This window comes from Chiloscyllium punctatum, chromosome 21 (genome assembly GCF_047496795.1).
Source record: "Chiloscyllium punctatum isolate Juve2018m chromosome 21, sChiPun1.3, whole genome shotgun sequence".
NCBI classification, from domain to species: domain Eukaryota; kingdom Metazoa; phylum Chordata; class Chondrichthyes; order Orectolobiformes; family Hemiscylliidae; genus Chiloscyllium; species Chiloscyllium punctatum.
Window position 1 is genome coordinate 65,667,630 of NC_092759.1, and position 13,977 is coordinate 65,681,606.

The following is a 13,977-nucleotide window of genomic DNA, read 5'->3' on the forward strand; positions in this document are numbered from 1 at the left end:
ATCTTCCACCGTGACCAAATTTTTCAGTTCCTCGGCCTATTCTTGTTCACCACTACTACCTCTCCAGTATCATTTTCCAGCAGTTCAATGTCTACTTTTGCCTCTCTGTTGTACTTTATATATTGAAAGAAGCTCGTACAGACCTCAAAAATGTTAGTGGCTAGCTTACCCCTATATTTAATAATCTCCCTCCTTATTTTATTTTGTTTGCCCTCCATTTTGTCTTTGTAAGCTTCCCAATCCTTTGGTTTCCCAAACAGCCACTCGCTACATTATATGCGTTCTTATTTGCTTCTGTGCTGTCCCTGACTTTCCTAATCAGCTGTGGTTGCCTCATCCTCTCTCCATCATGCCTCTTTTTCATCAAGATAAATCTATAGTGTATCCTGAATTACTCCAAAAATCTCCTGTCATTGCTGGTCCACGGTCTTTCCTTCTGGGCCTGTATCACAGTTAATTCGACCAGCTCCTCTCTTATGACTCTGTAATTGCCTTTATTCAGCTGTAATACCATTACCTCTGATTCTAACTTCTCCACCTGAAATTGCAGAGTAAGTTCAATTATATTATGCTCACAGCCTCCTATGATTGCTTTTATCCAAAGCTCCCCTCATCTAGTCTGCCTGTTCAATCTGCTACAAAAAGCCATCTCATAGACATTCCACAAATTCCTTTTCCTACAAACCACTATGAAACTGAATTCCCAGCCCACCTGCATAATGAAATCCCACATGATCAGTGTAACGTTGCCTTTCCTCCAGATCTTTCAATCTCCTGTGTATCTTGCACCCCAGCTCCTGACTACTGTTTGGCGGACTGTATATAACTGCAACAGCATTTTTTCATCTTTTTGATTCCCCAGTTCTACCTACGCAGATTCTACACCATCTGAGATCATTTCATTTCTTCTAATTGATTCAATTCCATTTCTTGCGAATGAGTCAAATCTGTCTCTCTGCCCACATGCCTATCATTTCGACAGGATGAATACCCTTGAATATTCAGCTCCCACTCCTGATCCTTTTTCAGTGATGTCGCTGTGATGCCCTCCGCGTCATATATGCTAATTTATGTATGAGTCACAAGCTTATTTACATTATTCCTTCCTTGCATTCCGATATGACAGTTCAGTTCTGTATTTACCGTCCTCTTCCCATTGTCATTTGCTTGTCCAGCCATTGGTACCTACACGAACCCTAGCCACTGACTCATTCCCCTCCCACTCCAAGTTCTTCTGCACCCCAGATGACATATCCGAAACGCAAGCACCAGGTAGGCAGCATAACCTTCAGGACTCTCAATCCTGGTCACAGAGAATATTCAAAGTTTGTGAGAAGATTTGTCGCTCGTGTGTTCTGTTGTGGTTCTGTTTCCCGAGCTGGGAATTTGTGTTGCAGACGTTTCGTCCCCTGTCTAGGTGACATCCTCATCCTCCTGTGAAGCGCTTCTGTGATCTTTCCTCCGTTATTTATCGTGGTTTGAATCTGCCACTTCCAGTTGTCAGTTCCAGCTGTCCATTGCAATGGCCGGTATATTGGGACCAGGTCGATGTGCTGATTGATTGAATCTGTGGATGAGATTTTTCATGCAGACTGGTGTGTGTATGGAAACAACTGTGGGAGGAAGTGATGGACACTGGTCCCATTCCAATATTTAAAAGGCATCTGGATGGGTATGTAAATCGGTGGGGTACGAAAGATATAGGCCAAGTGCTGGCAAATGGGACTAGATTAGGTTGGGTAACCTGGTCGGCATGGACGAGTTGGACTGAAGGATCTGTTTCCATGCTGTACATCTCTCTGACTGTATAACGTTCTGACTGAATGACATAAAGTAGGGTCAGATGGCACAAAATCAGTGTGGGTCGAATAGAGTATCCTGAAAGGTTGAATAAAGACACATAGATGGCGTTATGTTCAGGATTCCAAAACATAGTCAGGAGCTGCGGCACAATATACACCAGGACATAGAAAAGATGCATAGAAAAGGCAAAGTACAGTAGTCATGGGAGATTTCAATACACGGTGGGGGGTGGGGGGGAGGGGGGGCGGAGGGGGGGGCGGAAACTAGGAAAATCAGGTTGGTAGTGATTTGCAAGAAAAATAATTTGTGGAGTATCTTCGATAGGGCTTTTTGGAGCAGCTTGTAGTGGAGTCCACTCAGGAATAGGCAATACTGGGTTTAGTGTTGTGCAATGAGGCAGACTATTTAAGAGAACTTAAAGTGAAGGAACACGAAGGAAGCAGTAATCACAATATGATTGAATTTATTCTGCAATTTGAGAGGGAGAAGATAGAATCAGAGGTAATGGTATAGTTGGAGTTCCTAGTAAGTCATTCTCTTTGTCTATAAAACCGGGCTGAACAGTGTTTGTGCTCATGTTAGGTAAATTTTGGAAAAGGGGAGATCAGTGTCTTCACTTCCAATCAAAAATTCCTTTCCTGATAAATTCTACAAAGCAAATTACTATTTATAAATTGCTCACTGATCTGCGAGAAGGTATCAGACTCTTCTCAAAAACCATCATCCTTCTAGCCCTGCACAGATCTACATTTCCATATCCTCCCCACTCACCAATCCTGCCCAGTACCACCATTCTGATGTCCTGGTCTAATCGTCAGCCTCAGTACCACTTCTGAATATACTTCTTTATTTGTGCCACTATGAAATCTGGATTCATCTGTTTCAAGTCCCTTCTAACCACATGTCCATGCGAAAAGAATTGGACTTGAGATGTTTAACTTGTTCTGTCCACAGTATCTGTCAGAAAGGAAGATAGTGCGTGGTGCTCAAGTCATTGACTCTTCAATGTAGAGGCACAGAATAATGATCTGTTGATTTCTCATGAAGCAAGTTGATGGAATTTCAAAGAAACCATCATTATTTGTAATAAACAGAAGCCCATCTGCTTGTGACATGTCCTTTCGAGAAGGCAATGGGTTATCCTTCCTTGGTCAGGTCTCCATGTAACTGCAAACCCACAACAATGTGGTTTACTGTTTACTGTCCAGTGGAATAGCTGAACCAGTCACTCAGTTCAAGATAGGGATAACATGCTGGTCTGACCAGGGCTTCATATGCCTCGTGAAAAAGAAGAAAATGAAAGATAACTCACTCCTACTTCCTGTTTCCCATATTGCTACTGCTCATTTCCATCAGGTAGGCGACTATTCCTTATTTTAGGTGTATTCCATCTCATTGAGTCTGTCCCCGAGAGTGATGTCCATCTCGATCGGCACCTCTGGTGCTGGTTTTATTGACACTGACATACACATGTAAGGAAGATGTAAATTTCGCATCAGTGGCAATATGTATAGAATGATGCTTTTTTACGCCAAAAGAAAGAAATGGACACGGCGAAGTGAGGGAAAGTAATTAATGTGATCATCCCTGAGAGATTTGTTGAGGCAGTATTTGGGGCATTGTCCACAGATTTTCTCTCCTTTGTAAGGAATGATCTCCTTACCACAGAGAGAGTTCAAAGGAGTTCCACCAAACTAATCCCTGGGATGATGGTACCATGAGGATTGAGTTAAGATCAATCTGTCGCACTGTGAGAGAATAAAATGGGATTGTGTTGGAAGTTCAGGAGGATGGACAATCACACATGATGTTCTCAACAGACATTGATACGGTGATAGATCCCACTGCCTTTTAGTTTACGAACTTAATTAAATTCTAGATACTTTTAATACCTCTGAAAACATTCCCCCCAACCACCCCCACTCCCCATGAATATGAGAGCAGGAAATCCAGAATTTTAATAAAAACTCCACATTTGTTGAGTGATCCTGCACTGAATGTCATGTTATTCATAATCCCAACATCAGCCACAACACCTTCAATCGAAAACAGTTAACTCTTCCCACCAGATTCTGATCCGTACGGAGAACATGGGTCTGCCTTTTCAGAGCTGGAGGATGTTTCCTTGAGACTTGACAGAAACATCTCGCTTCCCTCCTCACTGCCAGCAAACCACGTTAAAGTAGCAATTGTTCCACAGACAATAGAGCCACGATAAACATCAAGATCTACTCCTGTGATTTGTCATGTTGGAGCATCAGTGACATCCTCCTGTTCATGTATAAGCCTTTGCAAAGCTGAATAGCCTCTTCCTGGTCCCGTGGAACAGTTTCGATAGACTGTTTTGGCTCCACCTGTTCCTGTTTAACAGTTCGATGTGCTGACCAGACCCCTCCTCTTCCTATGTAACAGGCAGGAGTATTGAATGTATTCCCACTCTTCCTGTTCAGTCGATTTGATGGGCGGAATGCTAGCTTATATTCATGTGTGAACAACTTGAGATGCTGAATGAGCTCCTCTTTTAACTATGGAAATGTGCAATGTCTGGCCCGGCTATTACATAAATTTTTCCAACACTTTAACAGCACAAACTGGAATGCAGCCCGGGCCTTGTTGCACATGGACATAGACTGCTTAGGAGCTGAGGGGGGAAAATATTCTGAACATTGTGTGATCTTCAGTGATCATTCCCATTTCTGATGTAATGATGGGGAAGGACATTTATGACGCAGCTGAAGATGATTGTGTCGAGGAAGTCACCCTGAGGATCTCGTGTAGGGATGTCCCGGGACTGAAAGGATTGATGTCCACAACCATGAACATCTTCCTCTGTGCGATGGCTGACCCCCAGTGGAGAGATTGTGGCTGATTCCTTTTAAATTTAATTTAGTCAACGTTTCTTGATCCCATCCTGAGTCAACTCCTGCCTTGATATCAGGGTCTGTCAATCATACATGAGCTGCTGTGTTCACTCTTTTGATCATACAAATAGGTTATTGTGTATATTTGGGGCGTGTAACCTTCTCACAGAGTATAGTGAATGTCAGAAATTATCTGGTCAAGAGAGTTCGAGGAGCTATATCACTGAATGTATTTACAGATGAGCTAGGTGGGTTTTTGAACTGCCATGGAATTGAGGGATGTGAAAAATTGAGAAATAAAGCAGAGTTGAGAACAACAGTGGCTCATCCATAATCTTAGACAGTGGCACGGCAGGCCTAACCATCCGAATTACGATCCGATCCTGTTCCTTATGCTCTCACATTCTGTATTTAGGAAGTTAATGGTTGTAATTTTCCTGAACATTCCGTTATTGGATGTTACAGTTACAGAGAGCAAACATTTTATGAGTCATCTCAGGGTGAGGTATGGAGGCTGTATTCACAGTGTTTCTGGCAAAAGGTACCAGGTTTAATCAGGTAGGTGGGTTTTTGACCTGCCATGGAATTGAGGGATGTGAAAAATTGGGAAATATAGCAGAGTTGATAACAACATTGGATCATTCATATACTTATACAATGGCACGGCAGGCCTGACCATCCAAATTGCCATCCGATCCTGTTCCTTATGCTCTCATATTCTGTAGTTAGGAAGGTAATGGTTGTAATTTTCCTGAACATTCCGTTATTGGATGTTACAGCTACAGAGAGCAAAGCATTTTATGAGTCATCTCAGGGTGAGGCATGGAGGCTGTATTCACAGTGAATCTGGATCTGCACCATGACCAACAAATGAAGCACAAGTTGCAGAGATGAGACACTCTATTAATAGACCAGAGGCGTCTTTTGAGCCCAGCCTAGGTTGTGAATTAACATTTTTCAACCCTCGCCAAACTTTGTGTGACAATTGTGAGGGACAGAAGCAGATCCTGTATTACTGTGGACCAGGTATTTCGAGCAATTAGCCTCTGTCTACTCCTGTGCAGGAGCTGTAAGGGGCTGAATGGAATATAGGAACATTGGACTGAGGAGTAGGAGTGGGCCATTAGGCACTTTGTCTTTGCTCTGCAACGCACTAAGATTGTAGATGATCTGATTGTGGTCTCAGCAGGACTTCTTCTGCTCGTGCACCATTTTCCTCCGTTGACTTGTCTATCAAGTATTTAACAGACACAATGTTGAATAAATGTAAACATCCAGGTACCACAAACTTCTGGGGAAGGGAACTCCCACTTGAACAGCCCTTTACGAATTTGTCATTCGTGGTCCAATCAATATGCAGGGTCAGTGTTTCATTTTGCTGTCACACTGCTCCACTTTTTACAACAAATTTCAAAGTTTAGTGATATGGCTAATGACATAAATGTCAACCTGGCTCATCTTCTAGAATAATGTGAAACACACACACAGAGATCTTAAGACAAACAGAAAAATGAAAGCTTTCCAGAGTTTCATAATAATTGAACTCATAACAAATGGATAGATGATAGATTGTCCCAAATGTTATTCGGTCCTCTGAAGTCATTAGTTTAGATTCCCTACAGTGTGGAAACAGGCTCTTCAGCTCAACAAGTCCACACCGACCCTCCCAAGATTAACTGATCCAGTCCCATTTCCCTCTGGCTAATGCACCGAACACTATGGGCAATTTAGCATGGCTAATTCACATGACCTGCACATTTTTGGACCAGTGGGAATAAACTGGAGCACCCGGACGAAATCCACACAGACATGAGGAGAATACGAAAACTCCACACAGACAGTCGCCCGAGGCTGCAATCAAACCTAGGACCCTGGTGCTGGGAGGTAGGGTGCTAACCACTGAGCCGCTGTGCCGCCCATTCTGCTCAGACAAGCGGCTTGTGATGAGATTTCTCCCCAGAATAGTTGGATTTAGCTGAATTCCCTTTGCTTCAGACGGTAGAGAAATTCCAATGAACCTCTCATCAGGAATACTCCACGACTCATCAGGTAGAGGTGAGTCAGAGATTTACTGTTGCCAGTTGGAACAAAAGAAGAAGAGGGATCAATCGGCTGCTGCTTCTCAGGCAGGGAACATTGTTCTCCCTCTCTGTGTTGAAACATGCAATCATGTCAACTGAACACCACACTGGGCCGTGTGCGCTCGTCGTGAACATTCTCTGGAATGGATCATAATGTACGATATGCAAATGCTTCATTGCTGTTGTTATACGCAGTGCCTTTCATTAGCAAAAGACAAAATTCCTGCTTTTTCATTTGATGATTTGTTGGTATGCATATGCTTAATTTTTAAAAATCAGCTGATGTTTTCATAATATCTGTGCTAAAATCCAAGCATTTTATTCTTAAAATTTATTCCATAGTTTTTGTCTCCCTGATTAGAGAAAATATGCATCCCGCTGATTTTTCTCAAAATTGTGTATGCTTCTAAAGGATTTCTCATCTAAGACCAAAATTGATAATGTTTCAAAACAAAAGGCCTTCATTCCAGAAAAGTGTGAACAAAACATTGTTGATAAGCTTCAAGAACGTTTTATAGGTTAAGGGATCAAAACTGCACATAATGTGCCAGATGTGGTCTTAGCAACGATCTGTGCAGATGAAGACGCGAAAAATGTGATGCTGGAAAACCACAAGAGGTCAGGCACTCCCAACGAACAGGAGACTCGATGTTTCGGGCATATTTCTGATGAAAGACGTTTACCCGTGACGCCAATTTTCCTGCTCCTCGGACGCTGCCTGATTGGCTGTGCTTTTCCAGCCTCACACTGTTCGACTCTGATCTCCAGCATCTGCACTCCTCACTTTTACCGGTACAGACGCAGTAAAACGTTCCTGATTAAACCTGGTACTCTTTGCCAGAAGCACATTCATTCCACTTAGCTTCCAAATCACTTACAGCAAGTGCAGACTAACTACATATGATTCGTGTAGCAGGATCATGCATACGGTCTGTATCTCAGAGTTCTGCAATCTCTCTCCACTTAAATTGTTTACCATTGTTTTATCCTTCCATCCAAAATAGACAACTCACATTATGCTATATCTGGTGAAGGTTTGCTCACTAATCTCCCTTTGCCTATATCACATTGATCACACACGACCTCCATTTGATGATATACTGGATGACCAGCTTGGTGTTTAAGCTAATTGGGCTTTGATATATTCAGACCCTTCCTCCAGATCTTTGGTCCAGGTGCTGATTGTTGATTATCCCATAGTGATCTCTGATGCACTCCAAAAGTTACAGCTTTGTAATGTGAAAATAAGCATTTGTCGCTACTCTCTATTTCCTGTTAGCAACAGCTTCCTGTGTAACAGCTCAGATGTTTACATGGCGTCCTGTGCAGTAACATGTACTCAATGAGCTAAAATGATTCGTTCTATTTTCCTCTGTAACTTGTTAAATAGGCAGAATATACTCTTCCAGTCTCATGGTAACGATAATGACTGGCTAAATGAGATGGCCCCCTATCTTTGTCACAGCTTCGAGGGGTGGATGGAGGGCACAATACATAGGGTAGTGGCAGCAGTATTTCCCTGCAACAGCATCGCGGGTGGATTGAGGGAACAACACATTGGGTAGGGGCAGTAGTATATTTCTGTAACCGCATCGAAGGGTGGCTTGAGGGAATGACACATGGGGTAGGGGCAGCAGTATATCGCTGTAACAACCTCGAGGGTTGGATTGAGGGCACAACACATTGGGTAGGGGCAACAGTATGTCTCTGCAACAGCATCGAGTGTGGATTACGAGAACAACACATGGCGTAGGGACAGTAGCATGCATCTGTAACAGCCTGGACGGTGGATTGAGGGAACAACACATGGGGTAAGGGCAGGAGTATATCTCTGTAACAGCCTCGAGGGTGGATTGAGGGAATGACTCATGGGGTAAGGGCAGGAGTATATCTCTGTAACAGCCTCGAGGGTGGATTGAGGGAACGACACATGTGGTAGGGGCAGCAGTATGTCTCTGTAACAGTATCGAGGGTGGATTACGAGAACAAACATGACGTAGGGACAGCAGCATGTCTCTGTAACAGCCTCGAGGGTGGATTGAGGGAACAACACATGGGGTAGTGGCAGCAGTTGTCCATTCGGCGTCACCAGTCAGAATGCTCATGACTGATCCGATTGTGTCTGACCATCCGTCTCCTGTCTGTTCCCAATTAACATTGACTCTCCTTTCCAGCAAAGATCACTCGAGCTCAGTCTTGAATATCTTCAAAAACCGAGTCTTCACTGCTCCCTGAGGATGAGGACCCTACAGAAAGTACGCCATTAAAGTGAAAGGGGCGATCTTATTTCAGTGTGGGACCTGTTATTTTAAACTGTGTTAACCTAATATGAAATCGCCACCTTTTTTGAAACACAACGACAGAATAATTAGGCATAGATATAAACCATTCAGCCCTCTAAACCTGTCCAATAGGACCACTGACCCTTTTCAAGCAAATATGTATTAAACTCATTCCCTGGTCCCGTCCCAGGAAGAGAATAACTGATAGCATGACACCGCACGAGCATTAAAAATGCAGAATTAGGACATTCGGCCCATCGACTCTGAATGCCAGAGAGATTAGAGATTTCTCAACACCATTCTCCTGACTACTCTCCGTAACTCTTGACATGCTGATTCATCAAAAACCTATCTATCTCTGTATTATAAGCACTAGTATCTGTGTCTCTGTATGTCCGTGTGTGCACTTGTGTGTGTTTGTTTATTTATGTGCTGACACCGATTTATCTGTGTATGAGCCTGTGCGTTTTACTTGTGCTCGTGTCTATTTGTGTGCGACTGTCTTTGTCTCCGTATACCAATACCTGTGTGCGGTTCTATCTCCGTGCATGTACGGTGAGTGACAGTATATTAACGCGTTTACATATGTCTCCGAATATTTTTGTGTCTGTATCGCTCTGTAATGAGTTGTTTGTTGATTTGGGAGGGAGAAAATTGTGAGAACAGACAGAATGGCTAAAGTGCGAATTGTCCTTCACTGAACATTTTTTTTTTACTCAGTTGGAGGGACATGGATGTGACGGAATCTTCGTACACATCTCCCGGTCCTCTCTGGCTCATACCAGTGTACTCCCCACATGGCTGGGGGGGGGGGGGGGGCGGTGGAGGCGGATCAGATATCGGGTGCACCACCATCTGGCTTGGCCCTTTCTCTCCTATTACAGTCCGTTTCTGCGGGAATGGGAGAAAGGGGGGGAGGGAGTTGTGTTGGGAGTGTGTGTCCCTGCTGTTAATGCTGGTGTAGGTGGAGGGGAGGGGGAATGGTGAGGTGTCCGGAGGGAGTCAGTCCACAATGTTGTATCCATGCAGTGTTATTAGTGTTGGGAGTATAGTGGAGGGAGAGAGTGCGCGGGGTCCGGTGGCGGGGGGGGTGGTTGATGGTAGGTGCTGAATTCAATAGTGATAGTGGTAGTGCCTGAGCTTTATTTGGAGATAAAATATGCGTCTTGTTAGGGGGTAGGTGCTATAACAGGTAGTGAGTTTGCGGGCGCAGAGAGAGTACGGTGAAAGTTAAGCTGGCAGAGTGGGGATGATATTGATGCTTGTCCTGTGATGCTGGTCATTTGTTCAGATCATGTCAGCGTCGAGGTGACCCTCCCAGAATGGCTTGTTCACGTCTATCACCAATAACGCCACAGACCCTGTCCCTCAGATTCCACAGAATCAATTTGGGTGGATCTTACAAATAGGAAGGAGAAGCAAGCATTAGTGTATTAGTGTATTACTTGCTCTCGGGCAAATTCGGTGTATTATATGCTCTGTAAATGAGAGATGCAAATATTGTATTATTGCATGATCTCAAGTTGCATCTAAACTGCGTTAACTAAGAGACTGCCAATGTTGTGAAAAGTAAATTCCATAAGCGTATAACAGGTTGTTTGAAGAGTATGTTGTGACTCAAACAAGAGAGCAGGTTATTTTGGATTTGGTGTTGTGTGGTCAGAAGGACTCAATAACCTTGCTCTGAGGACTAGAGCGGTCTTTATACTGCATTTTACCCGGCACCTGCATACAATCTCGAATGTTTGAACACGGAGTGGTAGACACGAAATTTTCGTTCGAATATTAGAATCATGGAGTCCTGCAGCTTGGATACAGGCCGTTTGGACCAAAGTGGTCCGTACCGATCAAAATGTCCATCCATGCTAATTCCATTTCCTGTCTTTGTCCCTTATTCTTCTAAATCTTTCCTATCTGCGTATTAGTCTAAAAGCCTTTTGAATGTTGTTAATGTACGTGCCTCAATCAAACTGCTGTCTGCTAATTCCATATGTCTACTAACCTCTGCGTAAAAAACTTGGCGCTCAGGATCATTTTTATTCTTTCACCTGTAACCTGATGTCCTCTCGTCTTTGATTCTCAAAACTGGGAAAAAGAATGAGTGCATTCACCTTATTGACGCAACTCATGATCTTATACATTTCTATACGATTTCCCCTCAGTTTCTTCCACTTAAAGGAAAATGCCTCTCCAAACTCTCCCTACAACTCAGACCATTGAGTACTGGCAACATCCTTGTAAATTTCTTCTGTCCTCTTTCCAGTTTAATCACATCTTTCCTATGGCAAGTGAACAAAACCGAACACAATACTCCAAGTGCATGTCTCACCAGCGTCCTGTCCAACTGCAATATAACTCTCGAACGTCTATACTCAATGCCCTGACTGATGAAGGCCAGTGTGCCAAAAGCCTTTTTCAATGCACTGTCTACGTGCAACTACTTTCAGAGAACCACGGATCTGAGCACCAAGGTCCCCCTCTTCCACCACAATTCTTCAGGGTCTAACATTCACCACGAACTTCCAACCTGGATTTGACTTTCAAGAAGCAACATCCCACATATTAATCTCCATTTGCCATTTCTCGGCCCACTTCCCCAGCTGATAAAGGTCCTGCTGCAATTTCTGATAACCTCACTGTTCACAGTCCTGCCTATTATATTGTCACCAGCCTAATTACTAATCATCAAGGTAAAAGCAATGACTTCAGATGCTGCAAACCAAATACTGGATTCTTTGTGCTGGAAAAGCACAGCAGTTCAGGCAGCATCCAACGAGCAGCGAAATCGACGTTTCGGGAAAAAGCCCTTCATCAGGAATAAAGCTTTATTCCTGATGAAGGGCTTTTGCCCGAAACGTCGATTTCGCTGCTCGTTGGATGCTGCCTGAACTGCTGTGCTTTTCCAGCACAAAGAATCCAGTAATTACTCATCATGCTTTGCATATTCTCATTCAATTCATTGATATAGATAACCAAACAGTAATAGGCCCAGCACCAACGCCTGAGACACTCCACTAGTCACAGGCCTCAACTCCAATAAGCATCCTTCCAGTCCTAGCCTCTGCTTTCTACCATCAAGACAATTGAGTATTCAATTTGCCAGGGTCCCCTGGATTCCATGCTATCGAACCATTCAGAGCAGCCTATCATGTGGAACCTTATCAAAGGCCTTTCTGAAATCTAGATAGACTATGTCTACCACCCTAACCTCATCAACATTCCAGGTCACTTCCTCAAACGAACGCTAAAGAATTGTGAAACATGATATCCTATGCACAAAACAGTGCTGACTGCTCCTTATGAATCCGTGTCTTTTCAAATGCATGTATATGTTATCTCTCAGAACCTTCTCAAGTTGTTACAGTTGTTAAGCTAACTGGTCTACAGTTCACAGGTTCTTCTTCGCAGCCCTCCTTGAACAAGGGCACAGCATTCTCTACCCTATCGCCTTCCAGGACCTCCACCGTGGCCAGCGATGATGCAAAAAGATCAGCCAGGACCCTTGCAATATCTTTTCTCGTCTTTTGCTCTGTTCTTGGCTACACCTGGTCAAGACCAGAATCTCTGCAGAAATACTGCAATGTTTGAAATAAAATGTCCATTTCTTTTCGATAGAATCACCAAGGAAAGGGCAAGTGACTTAATGAATGCTAACGTGATAAATGAAAGATTATATTAATCGTAGGAAGTGATTTCAGAAGAATTTTAGACATGGTGGAAACCGGAGAATTCTCAGAAATTTGTTTGTGTGGAGTTTGCATATTCTCCCCCTGTCTGTGTGGGTTTCTTCCGGGTCTCCGGTTTCCTCCCACAGTCCAAAGATTTACACATTAGGTGAATTGGACATGCTTATTTGCCCAAAGTGTTCAGCGATGTGTAGATTTGCTGCATCAGTCACAAAATGTAGAATCGGACGGGAATGGGTCTGGGTGGTTACACTTCGGAGGGGCAGGGTGGACTTGTTGGGCCCAAGGGCCTTTTCCATACTGTGGGCTTTTAATGATTCTGTGAAAGAAGAACACAAAGACTACATAAATCTACAATCTGTATTGCAAAGAAAACAAAATAAAAGCAAGGTCAAATGTGGAATTGTGTAATGGGGAGAGGAGCGGTTATTGTGGAGAACAGGGAAATGACGAAGAAAGCAGCCAGTTACTTTGCATCTGCATCACGGAGGAAAATCACTGAGAAATACGAAGTGATCACATGGAACTTGTGGAACTAAAGACATAAAGTTAATTCATATCTGTAACAAGTTAGTAGTTGAAGGCTAGCACAGTGGTATTGTAGCTGGATTGAGCATTGCTAAGTCTGATGAGCCAGTTGTACTTCGTATCAAAATATTAGAAATAAATGTATTGGCTCGTGCCTGTTCCAGTCGAGGAGAGATCTGCACGGTAACAGCATGTAGATTGTGGTTTTTGAGGGTGGTGGTGGTGGGAGGTACAGCCAGTTACAGTATTACAAACGGACAATGCAGCAGAATCATCTAGCCTGCCATAAGAAAACATGCATCATTCTCCTTCACTACTAACTTCACGAGAGCAATGGCTGATGGGAGATGTGGTCAATATCCGGCGGTGCCAACATTCAATCCAGTACAGTAGTTTTTGTGAAATGAAGGAACCATACTGAAAGGGGTTAAATGGAGTTGTTTGTTCAGTGACTGTGATTGATGCCAGTCTCCATGGATCCTAGTTGTGTCACTGGATGTTTTCCGTCTCCTATTAGTAAGGGGCCTCTTGCAATGATTTATGCCATTGTAGCTACAGATGCATCGACGCCAGCGCTCAAAGGGATCAGCAGCTGCAGAGACAGAAAAAGGAGACTTAAACATTTGAAAATAGTCTGGAATGATCCATTAATGGATCAGAATCTGAGAACATTAGACTGGAATGCTGCAACAATGGACAGGAGTTTATCTGAGGGTCTTTTCTATTTTTCCTGGTC